Genomic DNA, 24,551 nt, shown 5'->3' on the forward strand with positions numbered 1-24,551 from the left:
TCCCCTGTGGATCCTCACTGGTCTTTGCAGCTGAGTGGCTCGTCTGATCACTGGACTTGTAACTGTTGGTTACTGATAATTCCATTTGTTGTGTGGGTTGTTCAATGGACATCTACCACTGGACCATTTGCCCCTATGTCTCACCCCTGGATCTCATTATTCCATTGGGTCTTTCTGGATCTCTACTTTCCCATCAGGACAAACAGGAACTTCTGGATCCTGTGCTTACCACATCTAGGCCAGGAAAGCCAGGAAAGCTGATTCTTCGGTCTAGAAATCTTCCTCCACAAAGTGCTGTTGCTAAGCCACTCACCCCACATCTTCTCCCAGGGTTCCACAGAGGGAAGAGAGTAGAGTTCTTTTGCTTTAGGTTTCCTAGCATATCTAACGTACCACCCCTGCTGGCAGGACTTTTGCTTGGAAAGGGAAGTTTAGGAGTATGTCTTATTCCCTGTCTCTCTTCTCTTTTCTGCAAACCTCCCCTAGACCAAAGAGGTATCCTGGCCTCCCCTTCCCCTTCTCCACATTCTTCCAAAGTTACGTGATCTTCCCTCAGGTATCATCTTGAATTCTATCCCTGGCACATAGTAAATTCCAAGAACGAGGTCAACATGGAGCTAAAAATTTTTAGAAAATGGCTTAGTCTTTTGACAAAACCTGGATCTTAAGATAATTTTCTTGCTGCAGACTCAAAATGCCTGCTTTGGACATCAAAAGCTGAATATTGAAATGTTCTTTACTTTTGAATTCCACATAAAATATAATCCTAATGCCTCGGGCAGAATGAATGAAGGTCGCACACCAAGAAATGGAAAAAAGAAAAACTCATTAATACATATAAAAATATTCTTATCACGGTACTGATTTGGAGAAAACATATTGACTGTTGCAAAATTCCACTAATTTGGACTGAGTGGTGGAGTCAGTATGAACTAGTAAAAAGCTTAAGCTATTGACTATTACTAATAATATTAAAGTATTTAGAGAGAAAAAATATTACTAAAAAGAAGAAAGAATAACTGTTATTGAATACCTGGAAGGCTGGGCTCTACATATTTCATATATGTGTGTAACATACATGTAGATATATATGTCAAGTACTTTACATAGTTATCTTAACTGATTTTACAGAGGAGGAATCAGCACAGAAAGATCAATGACTTGCCCAAAGTCACATAGTTGGTAAATTGTTTTGCTAGGCTTGCCTGACTATGAAATCCCAATTGATAACTTTCATAAACCTATCTTTAAAAAGTGAATTCTAAGAGATTTTAAACCAATAAATGGAAAATAATGTAATTTAAAAAATGTTTTATATAAGAATAACAATCTTTGAAGACGTTTGCTTTTATTCTTCCAGAATTAGATAAAGCTTTTCCATTGCTTATTTTCCTGACAAACACTTTGTAAACTTTTCAATGAACAATTCAGCAACTGATTTACATAGCTATTCAGAATGTCCACTTTAGAAGGATTTGCCTTAATAAAATTTTACTGTATGATTTCCAAAGAATTAAATGTACTCTTTCCTTATTATGCTTGCCATTTTATCCATTTTTCTCTAGGCACTTTTCAATTACAAAGTGTCAAAATATTTACTCAATTTGCTGAAAATTAAAAAATCAGTTAAAGGTCACAGACACTGAGCATCACTTAACCAAATGGTCACTTGAACTGATTGAATTGACACATGTTGAAGAATTCAAATTTTCAGACCCTAGATTTAGTAGTAAGATATATAGAAACAAAACATACTTTTACATATATATGCGTGTGTGTAAATTGCTTGCTTGAAATAAATGGTTTAATATTCAATAGAGGCAGAAGTCTTTGACTAAAAGCGACTTGAAAATTGTAACTATGAAAAAGTTAACATTTTACAGTAACTGACTACAACATAGATAATTTAAAATTTCTGAAGTAGATAAAATGGTAGTAAAAGATGGTTTAAAAATACGTTATTAAACCTAGCACCCAGATCTTGGTTTTTAATACCATTTTCCAATTCTCCAAACAAAGGAGTTAGGGCTCCTTGGAAAAAGTTGATTCTAGGGCTGGGGCAGGGAATATACAAAGTGAATCTGGAGCATGTTGTAGTGCCATAAAATAAAACTAAAAAATAAATAAACAAAACCCATTGCCATCAATAGCGACCATGTAAGACAGAATAGAACTGCCCCACGGGGTTTCCAAGGAGTGGCTGGTGGATTCAAACCATTGACCTTTTGGTTAGCAGCCTGAGCTCCTAACCCCTGTGCCACTAAGGCTCTACCGTAAAGTAACAACAACCAAAAAAAATTCATTGCAGTAGAGCCAATTCGGACTCATAGTGACCCTATAGGACAGAGTAGAACTGCCCCATAGGGTTTCCAAGGAGTGTCTGGAGGATTTGAACTGCTGACCTTTTGGTCAGCAGCCATACTTCTTAATCACGTCACCATCAGGGCTTCCACCATAAAGTAAGGAAGGGCTTAAACACACACACATGCACACACACACGCACACCTACACAGAGAAGCACACAAGGATAGGGGTATGTCAAAGAAGCATGGGAACCAACTGAAAGAGCTCCTAATGACAAAAGCTGAAACAATTTGAGCAATAAAATTAAGTAGTATTGGGTTATAACCCAAAATATGAAGTAAATATCCACAAGTCCATATTGATGTAAATAAATGATTGAATAGATAGATACATAGATAGACAGATGGAGGAAAAGAGATAAATATCTAGTGCAGAAGAATTTTGAATAACGTCTGTAGATATTCTACCCTAAAAAAAAAATGAGCAGAACTACCCACTCCTTAATTGTAGACTATGCATAGTACCTTCCTTCTGAAGAGTACTGTATGGAATGGAGTGAAAGAGAGTAACTTTACACTGAAGAAAGCTGGCAAACACTACTTCACCCAGGTGTTATGATGTGATAAGAATGGTACTTTACCTCTGTGGTCTTTATTCAAAACACAAGTGACTCCAGTCTAAATAAGAAAAACATCAAACAAATCCCAGTTGAGATACATTCTACAAAATACCTCATCAGTATTTTCAAAACTGTCAAGGTCATCAAAAAACAAGGAAAGTCTGAGAAAGTTTTACAGTCAAAAGGAGCCTAAGAAAACATACACAATGATAAGGTAACATGGTATGCTGGATGGAATTCTGGAAGAGAAAAAGGACTTTAGCAAAAAAACTAGTAAAATATGAATAAAGAATGGACTTTAGTTTATAATAAGATATCAATATTGGTTCATTAATCGTAACAAATGCACATACTAATGTAAGATCTAAAAGTAGGGGAAAATGGGTACGAACTCTCTGTACCATCTCCTCATTTTTTCTGTAAATCTAATTCTGTTCTAAAATTTAAAAAGTTTAAAACCCCAAGAGTATGACCCCCAGACACCCTTTTAACTCAGTACTGAAGTCACTCTTGAGGTTCACCCTTACAGCCAAAGATTAGATAGGTCTACAGGGCCAACAATAACACAAGTGAGGAATGTGCTTTGCAGTTCAAGCATGTATACGAGACCAATGGGCAGACTAGCCCAAGAGTAAAGACAATAAGGCAGGACAGAACGGGAAACCTGGACAAATGGAAACAGGGAATCTGGGTGAAGAAGAGGAGAGTGCTGACACATCGTGGGGTTGGCAACCAATGTCACAAAACAATTTGTGTATTAACTGTTTAATGAGAAACTAATTTGCTCTATAAACTTTTATCTAAAGCACAACAAAATAATAATAATAAAATAAGTTTATTTAAAAAAAAAAAAGAAGCCACATGTAGATACCATATCGGACATTGTAGTTCTAGATCCAACTACTAATACTCAGGAAACACATAGAATAGGAAAACTTAACAAGGATGCAATCAGTAAAATCCAGGTTGCAGAAAAGACCACAGGGCAAACGACACAGTTCCTTCAACAAATAAATTGCAAAGGGTAAGAAAAGAGAATTGGCCGGTAAAATGAAATTAAGAGACATATCTACCAATCATAAAGTGTAAAACTTACTCGGGTGCTGATGGAAGCAAACTAAAAAAAAAATTAGGGATTTATAAAACAGTTGAAAATTTGAACACAGATTGAATATTTGATGATATTATGGAACTACTGTTAAATTTTATTTTGGATGTGATCACGCTACTGTCTTTTTTTTTTTTCAGAGTCCTTTTCTTTTAAGAACAGTTGCTGAAATATTTGAAGATTAAATTATATGATATTTGAGATTTGCTTCAAAGTAACATGGGGTAGGAGAGGCATAGGTGGGAGTAGACATGAAGCAAGATTGGCCATGAGTTGTTAATTGCTGAAGCTAAGTTATGGGTATATAGGGAATCATTATATTATTCCCAGTGCCTTTGGATATGTTTAAAATTTCCACGATGAAACAGTTAAGTGAAATAAAGCCTACAAAGTGAAAATAAGTGTCTAATAAGCATTACTGTATAGTACTCTATTTCTAAATAGTTAAGTGTTTTCCACCTACACATTACCAGTTCTCAAAATAGTAGCTTAAGGATAGAAAGTGACATTTAAGCTGTGTCTACAGGAAGCCAAAAACCTACTGGTTGATTTGGTTAATTCAGACAAAGAGCTAGTCAGTTTAGAAGAAGAAAAAAATCAAACTGCTCATTTTGCTGAGTTTACTGAATGGTACCTTGTATAGTGCCATGCACACAATAAGTTATTAATATTTGCTTGCAAATAAATGAGTGAACTGGGTATTTCTACTGGCAACTTAATGAAGACACAATTTGATTATCAACAACAAATTTAAGAAGGGAATTCAGAAACAAAGATAAAAGTCATCAAGGCTAGCTCTGCGCAAACCTGTGAAGAAGGGAACATTTATTTTCCAAATATTTACGTGTAACAGACATCACTGTAAACACACACAGCCTAAGTAAGGACAAGAACCAGACCCTGAAACTATCATTAGTTAAGTTTCGATAAAATTCTACCAAAAGTTGTAACAATTTATATTTGTGCTAAACTGGTATTTCAATGATTTGCATACTATCTTTTCTTTAAAAAAGCATAAGGAACCCTAATATATAGAGCCCTTTTAACATTTACAAAGTACTTTCATGTTGTAGAATATCATGTTACCTAATTTTGCAAATCAGACAAAAATAGGTAACATTATCTCTGTTTTTCAGATAAGAAACTGAGGCTCTGGGAGGCCTCCTAGTGTCCCCATTACTGGAAGAGGTGGGATGGGGACTGGAACCCAGGTGTTTTGGCACCAAGTCCAGTGCTCTCTGTTACACTTAGCTATCTCTCAAGGGGAAATACATAATATATTCTTGTTGCTTCCACTTGGGTTATAGCAGAAAGAAAGTTGGCATGAACAAATATCTCTAGTTTAGGAACACAAATAATATTCTCTTTTGCCAGTCTTTAGTATTTGAATTGTGTCAGTAAACTGATACTTCCCTTTAATGACTGTATATTATAAATAGTCAATATTCTAGGCAAAGTAATGCTCTAGTAGTATTACACCGTTTGTTCAGTGATGCACAGCTAAAATCCAGAAATTAAGCTCTGTGAGGATGGTAAACATTCTTCTCAACATTATTAAATTCTTTGATGTTGAAAATAGAATATGTGTTAAAGTATATTAGAATGTTATACAATAACTTTATCATGTCAAGTAATAAAAAGCTCATCATTCTGGCGCAATTATTTGGCATATGGCTTTATTCTTTCTTCCAGGAACACTTCTATTTCTCCTGAGTAGATTTAGTCCATTTATTTATCATGCCTTCAATATGACTTTTACCCATTTTCCAGCTATTTCATGTGCAAAAACAAAAAACCCATTCATAGCAGTTTACATGCAACTGCTTCTCATCTCCAGTCAAGGCTGTTTCTGTTCAAATTATTTTAAACAATGTTTTGGAGTCAGTCCATTCCTTGCTTTTGCATATGTTTTATACCTTTCTTTAAACTTCCTCCCAAATGACTCACTTTTGCCTTTGTTTTTAATTAAAAATTCGTCTTAATGGTTTCTTTCTAGAGTATCCCCTTTGGAGCTAGGCAGATATTTGTTTTACACAGCAATCTGTCCAGACAAGAACAATAATATAGACATGTATTGCAACAATGTTTAAGTGGATTTAATCAGAATGCAGTTTAACAGTTCAAATGTGCTCATATTTCAAAGACCACAGAACATAACGTTATATATTCTCTGTTTTAGTAATATGAGAAATGAAATTGTCAACCTTGTTCAGTTGAAAATAAATGTATTTCCAAAATCATTGCAAACAGCTGCATCACACTGGAGAATGTGACCCACAATTTGAGAAAGTGTATTTTGCTACCTTACCTCATGTAGAATAATCAAACTAAGAAATGTCACTTCACAAACACAAATTGAAGAAAGAAGAAGAGATTTTTGGGTTGGAAAAAAAAAAGAAAGCCAGGTTGGCCGTGGCAGAGTAGCAGCGTATGTACTAGGGATTGCCCCAGAAACTTGGGTAAGGGTCAGGGATAAGGAGGTGGTGCTGAAGGTCAGGGGAACTTTATCTCCCTGGAACATTCACACCAGGAAACTAAGAACACTATTTGCATATGTCATCCAGGAGATATTTTTTCTGCTTCACTAAGTGTATCAGTTTCCTGTTGCTGCTGTAACAAGTTAACGCAAAGTTAGTAGCTTAAAACACATGTGCTTATTATTTTACAGTTCTGTAAATCAGAGTCCAGTGGGTCTCACCATACTAAATGTGTCAACAGGGCTGTGTTCTTTTCTGGAAAGTCCAATTGAGAATTCTTTTCCTGCTTATCCAGGTTGTTGACAGAATTTAGTTCCTTGTGGTTGTAGGACTGAGGTCTCTGTTTTCTTGCTGGTTGTCATCTGAGGTCTGTTCCCAACTTCTGGATATTGCCACATTCCTTGTCTCATGCTCTCCTCCCTCCAGCTCCAAAGCCAGCACAGTGGGTCAAGTCCATCTCACATCGAGCCTCTCTGACCCTTCTTCTGTCTCCGCATTCCCTCCTTCTGACCACAGCTGGGAAAAATTAGGGAATTCCCGCTTCCCTCTTGGTCTGTGACCTAGGTGGCCTCAGGAGACCAGAAGATTATCTTATCATGTACTTAGGTTCAAATGAATTAACAATCCTTTGCCTTTTAAAAATTATGGTATTTTATTTTTTAAAAACTGCACTAATGTAAGTTTTGAAGGAGAGGGTGTATATTTTTGCTATGATTTTATTGATAAATAGAGTTTGGATTTTTACATTCTATAAACTGGAGGCAAAAAGCAAATTTACCTTGAAGCTAATGAAACTTATGTTTAAAGTTCTCTGATTTTGTAAGAGTGATATTAGATTATTTTTTCTTAAAGAGGATCCCCTGAAGAAACATGCTTCAGACCCAATAAAACTGGGTCCACCATTGACTGGAGGAGTTTTCTTTCTGTATTGTGTATTTAATAATCATCATAAATGTTTTCTTTAAAATAATGTGTATTTGATCATATTATTTTGCTATTTTCTACATCTCAGGGGTGACAGACTATTTTATTTATTCACAATTCTTCCTTCCTCTCTCCCCAGGCCATGTTTCCTTGTAGAGCAATCTACTTCCTCATCCCACTGACCTTCTGGCCATGGGACCTGCTTTAGCCAATGAAATGTGAACAGATGAAAACTATGCCATGTCAGCAAAAAGCTGCAATGCTCTTGTGTGGTTCTTCCTCAACTTCTTCTCTCTGTTATTTGTATTGAATACCTGAAATAGTGGCTAATGCTTCACCCAGAGACCCAGAATGAGAATACACACATAGCCCAGCCAAGCTCAGACCTGCAGCCCTCATGCAATGTGAGCAAGAAATACATGATTGTGGTTGCACTAAGATTTGGGCATTATTTGTTACTGCAGCAAAAGTCAGGGAAATCATCATTCTGCCCATTTTTCCACTCCACTAGAAGGTATCATGCATATGTGTGTGTGTGTATATACATATATATGTGTATGTATATATATATTCATATCCTTGGGTTTGCAGTTTACAGTATGTATATTATAGGCTCTTTAACTAGCACACTTATTGATGGTTGCCAAGGATTGAGTCATTAAATACATATCTTCTCTTCCCTGGAGACAGTCCTTTGTGTTTAAAAAAAAAAAAAAAGTAAATTGGCAGGTATATTGAGGAAGGAAGCTTACTTACATCACTGGGGACTTCAGATCCCAAGCCTGTGTTATACACTCACCATTTTCTGCAAATGCAAAATCCATCTCTGTCCGTGTATTTTATAAAATATGTGGGATTTTTTTTTTTTTTGGCTATCTAATTATTTTTAATTATGCCCCTATAGAATTAGTGCAAATTTCTCCTACTGGTTTATCCGAAACCTATTACCTGAAGTGAGGCCATGCTCCCTGATGGCCACTATTTACATTTTAAAGCATCTAAACAGGCATCTCATCTGCTGATCTTCTTCAGTGTGGTCAAATTAATACCATTTCAGTTTCTGCATTTTCACTAAATTTCCCCAATCACTGATAACAGATGTTATTTTTGTGTGTGTACTCATTAAACATAGTATTTCTGTAAACACACAAGATCATCAAGGAGCCTATACTTTCCCTAAAAGGCAAACTATCAACTTTTTTTGCCACGTGAGATATATTGCTCTTAAGATACTGTAATAATATACCTGTTGAAAAACTTGTCCTTGATAGAAGGATGAACTATCTTTGAAAAGCAACTTGATATTCTCTTTATTTTATAATTGCTTTGATGGGGCTGACTGAATGGGCACCGCTGGACCTATTTTTAACCAAACCTTAACCTGAATTGTCAAAAAAAAAAAAGTTTTACTTAAAAAAACTTTTTAGAAGTAACAGACTGAAATTATGTATATCTTCATGTTATTTAAAACATTCTAAATTTAAGCAAAGGGAAAGAGCAAAAGAAAAAGTTAATATTCAATAAATTAGGATAAAAAGAAAGAATGCGATGTAGAGAATACCAGTACATCTTTATGCCCTTTTTGTGAGTTCAAATGTATCCTTACTCTCAAGTTAAAATTTTCAAAATAGGAGAAGAAGGATTTCATAAAATTTCTACCATAAAATATAGTAAACGTTCAATGAATGTTGAGAGAATAAACTGGACTAAGCTAAAGAAATGTGTCTTATTTCAGGGACTAAGAAAATGGGAAAATGTACTTTTTAAACATAACATGAATTTTTCAATTTAGGTTAGGTTGATAACTATTTGAAATTGATTGTGAAAAGAACACACCTAATTGCTTGACTAAGGGAGCCCTGGTGGCACAGTGGTTAAGGCTCGGCTGCTAACTGAAAAGGAGAAAGATGTGGCAATCCACTTCCGTAAAGATTTACAGCCTTGGAAACCTTGTGGGGCAGTTCTACTCTGTCCTATGGGGACAGTATAAGTCAGAATTGATGGCAACCGGTAATTGCTTGACTCTATTTTTTCTTATATTAGACAATAGAGAGCTTTTACTTCTTTTAGATCTAGACCAGCAGAGTGTACACGCCACCTGTGAACATTGTTTCTGAGAATGACCTTTGTATTGGTGAGGGCAGTATCATGTAACTGACTAGTCACAGGGCAGATGCTATCAACATTGGATACATGCTTCAGGAGGCCTTACGGTGAATTTTAGCTCTGGAATGTACCAATAGGTTTCGGTCACGTTCTTAATCTTTCTCAGTTTTAATTTCTTCACTTGTAGACAGGAGGATGATTTGATGGCAACTGACAACAAAAAAACAGGGGATAATGATGCCAATCACAAAACTTATGGAGATTTTAACAAGATTTTGGAAGTAAAGTTTGTGGTATCCAATAGGCGCTTAGTAAATATAACTTTTCTCCTCTTTTTCTCACTGCAGTGTACATTTTTTAAAGGTATCCGATATTCAATTATCCATATTTAGAAGCTTTGAAGCTATTCACTCATTGAATGTTCACATTTCTATTATCTTTAATGGTTAAAGGAATAGAATACAATTCTTGGGGCCCAGATGGGAAACAAAACTAGCACAGTGTGTGCCAGTGGGAACTATTTTGGTATTATTGTTGTTCGCTACCATTGAGTCAGCCCCAACTCATAATGACTCCACATGCAACAGAACAAAATGCTTCCGGGTCCTGCATCATCCTCATGATCAGTTGCAGATTGAACCACTGTGCTCCATAGGCTTTTTATTGGCTGATTTTCAGAAATAGATCACCAGACCTTCTTGGTAGCCTGTCTTGGTCTGGAAACTCTGTTGAAACCTGTTCACCATAATAGCAACACAAAAGCCTCCACTGACAGGCAGGTGGAGGCTGTATATGAGGTGCATTGACCATGAATTGAATCTGGGTCTCCCGCATGGAAGGTGAGACTTCACTACTGAACCACCACTATCCCCACATTTTGGCATTAGGGTCTGGAAAATGATGTTAGGGGACATCTTAGGTTGGGTTCTCTAGAGAAGCAAAACCACTGAAGCATATATAATATATCACATATCTATATAGAGAGAAAGATTTATCTCAAGGAAACGGCTTGCATGGTTGTAGGGTCTGACAAGACCCAAGTCTTTGGGTGAGGCATCAGGCGTTAGGCTGGAGGCTTCTCCTGACTCACATGCTGCAGGGGCTGACGAACCCAAGATCCACAGGTCAGACTGCAGGCTGCTGGCCCAAGTCTCAAGAATGGGAAGTCAGATGCTGATGAGCTGAATCCAGGATCCAGAGCAGAACAAAGGTCAGTGAGCTTTGTCAGAAAGTCCACATATATTGGATGCAGGCCACACTCCCAAGGGAACTCCCGTTCAACTGTTTTGCTACTTATAGCAGATCTCATCATCAAGGTGATTACATTATATCAAATCTCATTATGGAAGTGATTCCATTATAATATGACTGCCAAGCTACATCATAACTGCCAAACCACTAAGAATCATGGCCCAGCCAAGTTGACACACAACCTTGACAATCGCAGGGATAGTCTCAAGCAATCCACTGTCTCTAGCACCTCTAGCCTCTACTTACTAAATGCCAGCAGTGCCCTCCCAACCATTACGACAACCAAAAGCCCTCTCTCCCACTCTTTCCAGTTGCCTCCTGAGTGTCACCCCATTCTCACTGAGACCACAGCTGGGTACTTTAAGTCCAGTCTACCTTAGACCTTTCAGGCTTGCTCTGTGTCTCATCAAAAGGGTGACTTTCAGCCCAATAACTTTGTCTAAAACTCGCTCTTTCATTGCTTCCTACTTCTTTCATCCTGTAGTGGCTATTCCACCCAATCTTGACCTCTAGGAATCCACCGTTCAGTACTGGCTGCCTGGCACCCAACAAAGAGGGGAAGGGTTTGGAAGGAAATTTAAAACTCAACAAAAGAGCTCAAAGTAATCAAAAAGTGTAAATGTATTGCAGCTACATAACATGGTATATTTCATGCCATCTTAAAATGTAAAATGTAAATTCTCAAAAGATAGATATATGTTATGCCAAAAGATATATGTTCAAATAATGTTTTTTAAGTTATTCCAAATTAGGAAAATGTATCACATGCCTTAAAATATTCAAAATCTTTGACTTAGATTGGGCTGGACAATGGGTTGGAGAGGGATGCTGGTGAGGAGTGAGCTTCTTGGATCAGGTGAACACTTGAGACTATGTTGGCATCTCCTGCCTGGAGGGAAGATGAGAGGGTAGAGGGGGTTAGAAGCTGGCAAAATGGACATGAAAAGAGAGAGTGGAGGGAAAGAGTCGGCTGTCTCATTAGGGGGGGAATAATTGGGAGTATGTAGCAAGGTGTATATAAGTTTTTATGTGAGAGACTGATTTGACTTGTAAACTTTCACTTAAGCACAATGAAAATTATTAAAAAAAAATCTTTGACTTAGTAGTTCAACTTCTAGGAATCTATCATAAGGAAATAATCTTAAATATGGTCCAAAACTATACACAAAGATATAATAATATTTAAAAATACAGTATTATTTGTATTAATATATAATTATTTAATAATAATAAACTAAAAACAATAGAAATGTCCAACAATAAAGGAAACAGAAATGGTCATGTAAATTGTGGCATGTCTATGTGATAGAATAAGGAGCCCCTGTGGCACAAAGGTTAAACATTCAGCTGCTAACTAAAAGGTTGGTGGTTTGAACCCACCCAGCGACTCCATGGGAGAAAGACTTGGCAATCTGCTTCTTTAAAGATTACAGCCAAGAAAACCCTATGGGACAGTTCTGCTCTGTCACATGGGGTCGCTACAAGGTGAAGTTGATTTGACAGCACTTCAAAAGAACAACAATGCAATAAAATAACATGCAACAATAAAAATGTTTACAAAGAATTTTTAGTGAAGTATGGAAAGGTTTTGAGAGCAAAATGTGATACATAAGTTATTCTATTTTAGAAAAACTGTTTATTTTAGAAAACCTTTGGAGTGGCTTATACAAATATACGACAAAATAAAATTAAATATAGAAAGAAGCGAACATGGAAAGTAGGACAGAAGATACTTGAATAGAAAAACAAAATTAAGCTAGGAATGGCTTTTGTCTGCAGCATGAATGCTAAAAGTCTTTGTGCTTGTGACTCTGGGCTTTTTAGCAGTTGATGACAACAGGAAAGCCAGTCACATGAATCTTATAGCCTATAAAAATGAATTTACAGTATGATCTCAACCAAACCTATATATATATATACAACAGCCATAGAAAGAAATACATCAAAATTTTCACAAAGGTTATTACAAGGTGGCAGTGGTGGTATTTTCTTTTTTATACTTTTACATATATCTGTGAAATTTTCAGAATTGACTTATCATTTACAATTAGGAGAATTTTTTTTAAGTCGTGCTTTTATGCATCTTGGTGATATTGGTAAAAGTTTATTTATTAAATGCCTCGAATGGGAAAAAAGGAAACGGGTCAATGTGCAGCTCTAATGCCAGATGAAGTTGGCTACAGAGGGGAAAGGGAAACCTGCCAAGAAGGATTAGCTGAGGTGAGATTGAAGGGCCACAGACCTTATTGTCTGCATGGAAGTGGAAGTGAAGATGCAGGAAGTCCCTCGATCCATCATAGGGTCAGAGCACTGGGAGAAACAGCCCGATCTCCCTGGGCTTCCTGCCATAATAAGGAACAGGATACAGGAGAAGGCTCAATGCCAGTAGGGATGGAGGGCTCAAGTTCTAGCATTCTTTCCTGGGGGGAAACATACAGTTAGTGTCTGCTTTTGTTGTTTCCCAAGAACCCGATTTTACTCCTAAACTGTAGCATTCAGGCAAATTTTGGGTAAAGTCACATAATGAATATGATACTTAATTCATGATAAAAAAATTCAACAGCTATATTGAGATATAATTTATATACCATAAAATTCACCTATTTAAGTATATACTTCAATAGTTTTTACTATATTCACTGAAGTGTGCAATAATCACTATAATCTAATTTTTCACCACCCTAGAAAGAAACCTCATACATACTAGCAGGCACTCTCAATTTCCCACCCCAACTCTCAGCCTTACCTGTTGCAAACCCTTTGCCATACAGTCGATTCTGACTCATATCTACCCTATAGGACAGAGTAGAACTGCCCCCATAGGATTTCCAAGGAGTGACTGGTGGATTCAAACCGCCGACCTTTTGGTTAGCAGCCTAATCTTAACCACTGTGTCACCAGGGGTCCTTCCCAGCCCTAGGCAACCACTAATCTACTTTCTGTCTCTACAGATTTGTCTTTTTTGGACATTTCATAAAAATGGAATCATATCCATTGTCTTTTATGACTGGCTTTTCTCACTAAGCATAATGTATTTTGAGATTCATCTACATTGTAGCATGTATCATGCCTTTTTATTTTACTGCATGGATAAACCATATTTTATTTATCCATTCATCTGTTGATGTATATTTGAATTGTTTCCACTTTTTGGCTAGATTGTTAAACTTTTAATATTTTTTCCTACATGGAGCCTGTGTCTTAAAAGTCACTCTTTATGAAAATCTTATTAGGTGTTTAATTTATTCCATTTCTACTAATCAAAGACATTGAAATGACTGTTATTTAGAGTTTCCAAATAGCACGCGATAATCAATTTTTGGTCAGTTATCCTCTAAAACAATCAAATATCATGTAAGCTGATGTAATTTCGGTCAATATCACAGAAAGTTGGCATTTTAGTTAGTTCGTGCAATTTAAATGTTCCATTCCGTAAGGCTTACTGATATAACAAAAATAATGTACAGATTCCCATCATTACCTCTGAGACCACTGAGGGGTCTGGAGACAGGACCTGAGGTTGGAAGTTCCTGTTTCAAATTACAGAAGAGTATGAGAGGCACTTAGCTTTACTGTTTTCAATTACATAAAGTAACAAGGACTAATTTCCAAAGCACTGGCATAAAATGTCCCTGGGGGATTTGGTTTAATGAACAGCTAAAAGTGATCCACAGTGAACATATTTGGTATCGTACATAAACAGTGCTTCTGAGGAGCTTTGGAGCTTTCTTCTTAGGAGGGTGAAATCTGGCTTAGCCTATTCATTTGTTCTTGGTGCACGGGCTGGAAGCCTCACTGACGAAGTCTGTCCTAGAGGTCACTAGTGGTCTCCAGAAGAGTGAGCCTAAAGCCTTTCTCCCCCTGTTGTCCTTCCACACTGCTTGCTCAGACCCCAGAAGGTGGAGGGTTAATCCAACTGGTCTGATTTTAGGACACTAGAGAGTACACTTTTTCCATTGGTGGTAATATCAACAAAATTTAAAGGTCCATCAAATGTGAGTAGAGCTCCTTTTCTCTGACTCTGTTTTAGCTTTTTTTTTTTCCTCTTCTTCAACACAATGCCCAGGTTCACTGCCTTGGCCTGAAAAAGCATAAGCAAAGCAAAGGGAATGGAGATTCTTGAAGGAATTTTTGAAAAATGGGCCTGATGTTGATCAGTAGAAGGTAGGTAAAACCCTCCCAAATCAAACCCACTGTCACTAAGTCGATTCTAACTCATAGCAACCCCATAGGGTTTCCAAGGCTGTAAATCTCTATGGAAACAGACTGTGGCATCTTTCTCCCGAGGTGTCAGTGGTGATTTTGAACTGTGGACCTTTTGGTTAGCAGTCGATGGCTTTAACCACAGCGCCACAAGGGCTGAAGTGCCGTGAAAATAAGGATATCCAGAGAGTAATACTCTTTTTCATGCTTCCCCACAAATCCACTTGGGCAGCCCCTCCCCATAGGTTAGGTTTTCCTGACTTGACTTTACTTCTGCCAAGATCTATAACAAAAGGTTCAGGTTAGTTATGTTAGTCAATCTAACTGCTGTAACAAACAACCCCAGACCTCAGTTGCTTCATTCTATGAAACGTATTGCTTGCTTACATCATAGTCCAGTGAAATTGGTTGTCATTCAGGAGGAGCTCAGGTTCCTTCCATCTAGTCATACCACCATTGTCAACACATAGCCTCCAAGGCCATCTTATAAACAGTGGCCAAGCTTGGAAGTCAGGTAGATCACTGCCACCCACTTCCATTGGCCAGAGCTCACATAAAACTAGCCTAACTGCAAAGAGACTTGGAAAGTTCAGTCTTCCTTTATACCCAGTAGGAAAGTAAAATGGGCTTTGTAAACACATGGCAGTGTCTCTCCCAACAAGCTGTGGGCTAGAAATTGAGAGATGTTTTCTATTGCTCCTTGAAGACATGATTCCATTGCCTCTGTAGGGAGCCCCTCATTACATTTTAGTAGTAAATTCTAAAATTTGGGTTTTAATTTGATGATTAATAGGGATTTATCTGGGCTGGATTCCTGAATATTCCTGGTTCTGCACCATCTCAATAGCATCTAATAGTACCCTATCAATAGTCATAAATTCTGAAAAAGTAAAATTAAAGGGTTTGCTGGATCTATGTGGTTAAGTGTATTTTTGTTTAGCATTGTACAGCCTTCAGTATGAACTACACTTGAATATAAAGAAAACAAAATCCACAACTGGACCAATAAGCAACATCATGATAAAAAAAGAAAAATTGAAGTTTTCAAGCATTTCATTTTACTTGGACTCATAATCAATGTCCACGGAAGCAACCAAGAAATCAAATGATGCAGTGCATTGGGCAACCTGCTACAAAAGACTTCTTTAAGTGTTAAAAAAAAAAAAAAAAGATGTCACTTTCAGGGCTAAGGTGCTCCTGACCCAAGCCATGGCATTTTCAATCTCCTCATATGCATGCAAAAGCTGGACAATGAATGAGGAAGACAGAAGAAGAATTGATGCTTTTGAATTGTGGTGTTCATGAAGAATATTGAACATATCACGGACTTCCAAAAGAATGAACAAACCTGTCTTGGAAGGAGTATAGCCAGAATACTCCTTAGAAGCAAGGATGGTGAGATTTTGTCTCACGTACTTTGAACATGTTATCAGAAGGGACCAGTCCCTGGAGAAGGACATTATACTTGGTAAAGTAAGAGGGCCAGTGAAAAAACAGGAAGACGAGGAGGTGGAGCTAAGATGGCAGAGTAGTCAGATGCTTCCAGTGAACCTTCTTACAACAAAGACCTGAAAAAACAAGTGAAATGATTACATTTATGACAAGCTAGAAGGCCTGAACATCAAAGGCAAAGTTAGAAAATGGACTGAGTGGCAGAAAAGGAAGAGACAGTTTAGAATCAGAGAAGAGTTGCCGGACCTGAAACACAGGGAACCCTCAGGCTGTGATGGGCTGGTGTTAGTGTTCGGCTGCAGTTTCCTCAGGGAGAAACAGCCAGCTGCGCAGCCTACTCACACCTCTGGAACCAGGGAAGAATGGTGCTTTCAGCAAAAGCTACGTACTTGCATATATATTCAGAGGCAGTCGATTTCCCTGGGCCACAAATAGGTCCTGTTCCGTGCTCTGAGCCATTCCCCCAGCCTTGGAGAAGGAATAAAATCATAACTGGGGAAAAGATAATCTGCCGGCTCCACTAACCTGGGAAGCTCAGGACAGAAGAGGCTCCTGTCCTGGCAAAAATGGTCCATGGAGTTTGAATACTTTCCCCCCCTGCATGGATCTGTGTGGGCCTATTTCAGGAGAATAGGCCCTTGTTGGCAGACTGCAACTGTTTCAGCAACTGCAGTGGAGAGGTGGGTGTTTGATGTTTGACACTGCTTTGCCTATTAAACAGGGTCCTCACCTACCCTCATCAGGGGCCTAAGGACTGGTGGCTCCACTCAGGTCACCCAGCCACCTGCAAAAGGGGTCCAAGGATAATTAGTACCTCCCAGTCCTTACAACCAAAAGCATTGGGTGTCCCAGGTCTGCTGCAGAACCCACCCACCTGTGCGCTCTAGGGAACACGGAAGCACTTTCCTCACAGACTCTTGGGGGAAGGTTGTCAGCCCCCTGCCTTGTGCAGAGTGTTACCCCCGATGCAACCAGATACCAGTGCCTACAGCAATCACTCTTGCCCCTCTAGACTTAGGACAGAGCCTGTACCACACACTTGATGACCAGCTACCTAGACACCTGAGCTGAATCCATACAAGAAAAGTGAATGGACTCCTAGGCTCATATACCTGGTAACAGCTCTAGCCGTCTGGTGACAGGAGGCAACCTATTTGGACATATCGAAACAAAACAAAGCAAGAAACTAGGATATAGTAAACAAACATAAAATAAACTAATACAATAACTTATAGATGGCTCGGACACAACAGTCAATATCAAATCACATAAAGAAGTAGACTATGATTGCTTCAACAAGCTCTCAAAACAAAGAATCAAGGGATCATCTGGATGAAGGTTCATTCCTGGAATTACTGGATGCAGAATACATAAGATTAATATACAGAACTCTTCAAGACATCGGGAATGAGATCAGGCAATATGCAGAGCAAGCCAAGGAACACACAGATAAAGTAGTTGAAGAAATTAAAAAGGTGATTCAAGGACATAATAAAAAATTTAATAAGCTACAAGAATCCAATCCAGAAGATAAACAATATAATTACAGAATTAGACAACTCAATAGAAAGTGAGAGGAGCAGAATTGAGCAAGTGGAAGGCAGAATTAGTGAGACTGAAGATAAGGCACTTGGCACCAATATATTTGAAGAAAAATCAGATAAAAGAATTAAAAAAAAATGAAGAAACCTTAAGAATCATGTGGAACTCTATCAAGAGAAATAACCTACGAGTGATTGGAGTACCAGAGCAGGGAAGGATAACAGAAAATACAGAGAGAATTGTAGAAGATTTGTTGGCAAAAAACTTCCCTGATATTGTGAAAGATGAGACGATCTCTATCCAAGATGCTCACTGAAATCCACATAAGGTAGATGTCAAAAGAAAGTCACCAAGACATATTATAATCAAACTTGCCAAAATTAAATAAAGAGAAAATTTTAAGAGCAGCTAAGGATAAACGAAAAGTCACCTACAAAGGAGAGTCAATAAGAATAAGCTCAGACTACTTGGCAGAAACCATGCAGGCAAGAAGGCAGTAGAATGACTTATATAAAGCACTGCAGGGAAAAAAAATTGCCAGCCAAGAATCATATATCTGGCAAAACTGTCTTTCAAATATGAAGGTGAAATTAGGACATTTCCAGAAAAACAGAACTTTAGAGAACTTGTAAAAACCAAACCGAAACTACAAGAAATACTAAAGGGAGTTCTTTGGTTAGAAAATCAATAATATCAGGTATCAACCCAATGCTAGAACACTGGACAAAGCAATCAGATGTCAACCCCTGTAAGGAAATCACAGAAATAAATCAAGAAAAAAAACACTCAAAACAAGGAAACAGTGATGTCATTATGTAAAAGAAGACAATTAAAACAATAAAGAAGGACTAAGAAATGTAGTCATAGATCTTTCATATGGAGAGGAAGACAAGGCAATATAAAGAAATATAAGTTATGTTTAAATTTAGAAAAGTGGGGGTAAAACAGTAACTGCAAAGGAGACTAACAATCCTACTCATCAAAATAAAACACAAGAAAAAAATAGAGACTCAGCAGAAACAAAATCAACTACAATGAATAAGAGGAAAAGACAATATATAAACTACTCGGCACAAAAAATTAGGTGGGAAAAAGAAACTGTCAACAACATACAAAAAAAGACATCAAAATGACAGCACTAAATTCATAAAAAAAAAAAAATTCACACCTAACTATAATTATGCTGAATGGAAATGAACTAAATGCACCAATAAAGAGACAGAAAATGGCAGAATGGATTAAAAAAACACGATCTGTCTATATGCTGCCTACAAGACACACCGTAGACTTAGAGACACAAAAAACTAAAACTCAAAGGATGGAAAAAAATATATATCAGCAAACAACAATCAAAAAAGAGCAGAAGTGGCAACATTAATTTCTGACAAAACAGACTTTAAAAGTTAAATCCACCACAAAGGATAAGGAAGGACAATATATAATGATTAAAGGGACAATATACCAGGAGGATATAACCATATTAAATATTAATGCGCCCAGTGACAGGGCTGCAAGATACATAAAACAAACTCTAACAGCATTGAAAAGTGAGATAGACAGCTCCACAATACAGTAGGAGACTTCAACATACCACTTTTGGTGAAGGACGGATGATCCAGAAAGAAGCTCAATAAAGACACGGAAGATCTAAATGCCGCAATCAACCAGCTTGACCTCATAGATATATACAGAACACTCCATCCAACAGAAGCCAAGTACACTTTGTTTTCCAAAGAATATGGAAAAGTCTCTAGAATAGACCACATATTAGGTCATAAAGCAAGCCTTAGCAGAATCCAAAATATCGAAATATTACCAAGCATCTCCTTTGATCATAAGGCCATAAAAGTAGAAATCAATAACAGAAAAAGCAGGGAAAAGAAATCAAACACTTGGAAACTGAAAAATACCCTGCTCAAAAAGACTGGATATTAGAAGACATTAAGGATGGAATAAAGAAATTCAGAGAATCCACTGAGAATGAAAACACTTCCTATCAGAACCTTTGGGACACAGCAAAAGCAGTGTTTGGAGGTCAATTTATATCAATAAATGCACACATCCAAAAGGAAGAAAGGCCCAAAATCAAAGAATTACCCCTACAACTTGATGAAATAGAAAGAGAGCAACAAAAGAAACCCTCAGGCATCAGAAGAAAGCAAATAATAACAATTAGAGCAGAATTAAATGAAATAGAAAACAGAAAAACAACTGAAAGAGTTAACAAGACCAAACACTGGTTCTTTGGAAAAAACAACAAGATTGATAAACCTTTGGCCAAACTGACAAAAGAAAAACAGGACTGGAAACAAATAACCCAAATAAGAAATGAGATGGGAGACATCGCAACAGACCCAACTGAAATTAAAAGAATCGTATCAGATTACCAACAAATTTGAAAACCTAGAAGAAATGGATGAATTTCTAGAAACACGCTACCTACCTAAACTAACACAAACAGAGGTAGAGCAACTAAATAGACCCATAACCAAAGAAGAGACTGAAAAGGAAATTAAAAAACTCCCAACAAAAAAAAAAAGCTCTGGCCCGGACGGCTTCACTGCAGAGTTCTGCCAAACTTTCAGAGAAGAGTTAACATCACTACTACTAAAGGTATTTCAGAGCATAGAAGAGGATAGGATACTCCCAAACTCACTCTATGAAGCCAACATATTGCTGATATCAAAACCAGGTAAAGACACCACAAAAAAGAGAAAATTACAAACCTATATCCCTCATGAACTTAGATGCAAAAATCCACAACAGAATTCTAGCCAAAAGAATTCAACAACATATCAAAAAAATAATTCACCGTTACCAAGTGGGATTCATATCAGGTATGCAGGGATGGTTCAACATTAGAAAAACAATGTAACCCATCACATAAATAAACAAAAGACAAGAACCACATGATCTTATCAACTGATGCAGAAAAGGTATTTGACAAAGTCTAACACCCATTCATGAAAAAACTTTGAGCAAAATAGGAATAGAAGGAAAATTCCTCAACATAATAAAGGGCATTTATACACAGCCAACAGTCAACATCATCCTAAATGAAGAAAGTCTGAAAACATTCTCCTTGAGATCGGGAACCAGACAAGAATGCCCTTTATCACCGCTCTTATTCAACATTGTGGTGGAGGTCCTAGCCAGAGCAATTAGGCTAGATAAAGAAAAAAAGGGCATCCACACTGGTAAGGAAGAAGTAAAAGTTTCTCTATTTGCAGATAACATGATCTTACACACAGAAAAAGCTAAAGAATCCTCAAGAAAACTACTGAAACTGATAGAAGATTCAGCAGATTATCAGGACACAAGACAAACATAAAAAATCAGTTGAATTCCTCTACACCAACAGAAAAGAACATCAAAGAGCAAATCACCAAATCAATACCATTTACAGTAGCCCCCAAGAAGATAAAATACTTAGGAATAAATCTTACCAGAGATGTAGGAGACCTATACAAAGAAAACTACAAGACATTACTGCAAGAAACCAAAACAGACTTACATAAGTGGAAAAACATACTTGCTCATGGATAGGAAGACTTAACATTGTAAAAAAATGTCTATTCTACCAAAAGCCATCTATAGATACAACGCAATTCTGATCTAAATTCCAAAGACATTTTTTAAGGAGATGGAGAAACAAGTCACCAACTTCATGTGGAAGGGAAAGAGGCCCCATATAAGTAAAGCATTACTGAAAAACAAGAACAAAGGGGGAAGCCTCACTCTACCTGATTTTAGAGCCTATTATACAGCCACAGTAGTAAAAACTGCCTGGTACTGGTACAACAACAGATACATAGACCAATGGAAGAGAATTGAGAATCCAGACATAAATCCATCCACGTATGAGCAGCTGATATTTGACAAGGACCCAAAGTCAGTTAAATGGGGAAAAGGCAGCCTGTTTAACAAATGGGGCTGGCATAACTGGATGTCCTTCTGCAAAAAAATGAAACAAGACCATATCTCACAAAATTCACAAAAAGTCATTCAAAATGGATCAAAGACCTAAATATAAAATCTAAAATGATAAAGATCTTGGAAGGAAAAGTAGGGACAACACTAGGAGCCCTAATACATGGTGTAGACAGTATAAAAAACATTACTAACAATGCAGAAGAGAAACTAGACAACTGGGAGCTCTTAAAAATCAATCATCTATGCTCATCCAAAGACTTCAACAAAAGAGAAAAAGATTACCTACAGACTGGGAAAAAGTTTTTAGCTATGACATTTCTGATCAGCGTCTGATCTCTAAAATCTATATGATACTGCAAAAACTGAACTACAAAAAGACAAATAACCCAATTAAAAAATGGGGAAAGGATATGAACAGACACTTCACTAAAGAAGACATTCAGGTAGCTAACGGACACATGAGGATGTGTTCATGTTCATTAGCCATTAGAGAAATGCCAATCAAAACTACAATGAGATTCTATCTTACTCCAACAAGGTTGGCATTAATCCAAAAAACACAAAATAATAAATGTTGGAGAGGTGTGGAGAGACTGGAACACTTATACACTGCTGGTGGGAATGTAAAATGGCACAACCACTTTGAAAATCAATTTGGCGCTTCCTTAAAGAACTGGAAATAGAACTGCCATAGGATCCAGCAATCCCACTCCTTGGAATATACCCTAGAGAAATAAGAGCCTTTACAAGAACAGATACACGCACAACCATGTTCATTGCAGCATTGTTTACAATAGCAAAAAGATGGAAACAACCAAGGTGCCCATCAACGGATGAATGGATAAATAAATTACAGTATATTCATACAATGGAATAATACATATCAATAAAGAACAATGATGAATCCGTGAAGCCTTTCATAACATGGAGGAATCTGGAAGGTATTATGCTGAGTGAAATTAGTTGCAAAAGGATAAATATTTTATGAGACCACTATTATAAGAACTTGAAAAATAGTTTAAAGAGAGAAGAAAATATTCTTTGATGGTTAAAAGAGTGGGGAAGGTGGGAGGGAGAGGGGTTTTCACTAATTAGATAGTAGATAAGAACAATGAAGGGAAAGACAACACACAATACAGGAGAGATCAGCACAACTGGACTAAACCAAAAGCAAAGAAGTTTCCTGAATAAACTGAATGCTTCGAAGCCAGCGTAGCAGAGGTGGGGGCTTGGTGACCATGGTTTCAGGGGACATCTAAGTCAATTGGCGTAATAAAATCTATTAAGAAAACATTCTGCATCCCAATTTGGAGAGTGGTGTTCTGGGGTCTTCAATGCTAGCAAGAGGCCATTTAAGATGCATCAATTGGTCTCAATCCACCTGGAGCAAAAGAAAATGAAGAACACCAAAGACTCAAGGTAATTATGAGCCCAAGAGACAGAAAGGGCCACATAAACCAGAGACTATATCAGCTTGATACCAGAAGAACTAGATAGTGCTGGGGTACAATCAGTGACCTCCCTGACAGGGAACACAACAGAGAACCCCTGAAGGAGAGCAGGTGAGCAGTGGGATACAGGCCCCAAATTCTCGTGAAAAGACCAGACTTCATGGTCTGACTGAGACTAGAAGGACCCCAGAGGCCACGGTCCCCAGACCTTCTGTTACCCTAAGACAGGAACCATTCCCAAAGTCAACTGTTCAGATAGGGATTGGACTGGACAATGGGATAGAAAATGATACTGGTGAAGAATGAGCTTCTTGGATCAAGGAGACACATGAGACTATGTGGGCAGCTCCTGTCTGGAGAGGAGATGAGAGAGCAGAGGGGATCAGACGCTAGCTGAATTGACACGAAAATAGAGAGTGGAGGGAAGGAGTATCCTGTCTCATTAGAGGTAGAGCAACTAGATGTATATAGCAAGGTGTATATAAGTTTTTGTATGAGACACTAACTTGGTTTGTAAACTTTCACTTAAAGCTCAATACAAATTAAAAATAAAAATTGAATACCTTATACAAAATAAAAAAAAAAAAAAGAGGAAGGCCCTCAGTGAGATGGATGGACACAGTGGCTGCAATAATGGGCTCAAACGTATCAATGATTGTGAGGATGATGCAGGACCGGACAGTGTTTTGCTCTGTTGTACACATGGTCGCTGTGAGTCGAAACTGATTTGATGGCACCTAACAACAACACTGTAAAGGTCAGCAAGAATTCAGTAGTATACTAGAGTTTGATTCTTTCCTGATTTATCATACTGAAATTTTTTATTATTGAAAAAATTTCACCTTGGGCACAAACCTGTGTGCGCTAAGAACCAGAACCTGGTTATAGAGAGACAGTTATTCCCAGTGGTTAAGAGCATAGCTTCTAGTGCAGAGCTACTAGGGTGTGACCTTAGTTAATTCTTTTGCCTCGGTTTCCTTATCTACCAACTGGGTGCATGAGGATGACAATAATAGTGACTACCTCCAATAATGTGGATTGGCTTGCTTATTCTATATTCCTTTCCCTTCCAAGGGTCTTTCTGCTACTGCCGAGGCTGGAAAGCTAAAATTTTCATTTCTCATACTGTTTTACGGCTAAGGTTCTGGATGTGATTTAGGCTTTGTCACTTAGATGGATGT

The sequence above is a fragment of the Loxodonta africana genome, chromosome 1 (genome assembly GCF_030014295.1).
Source record: "Loxodonta africana isolate mLoxAfr1 chromosome 1, mLoxAfr1.hap2, whole genome shotgun sequence".
In the NCBI taxonomy this organism is placed as follows: domain Eukaryota; kingdom Metazoa; phylum Chordata; class Mammalia; order Proboscidea; family Elephantidae; genus Loxodonta; species Loxodonta africana.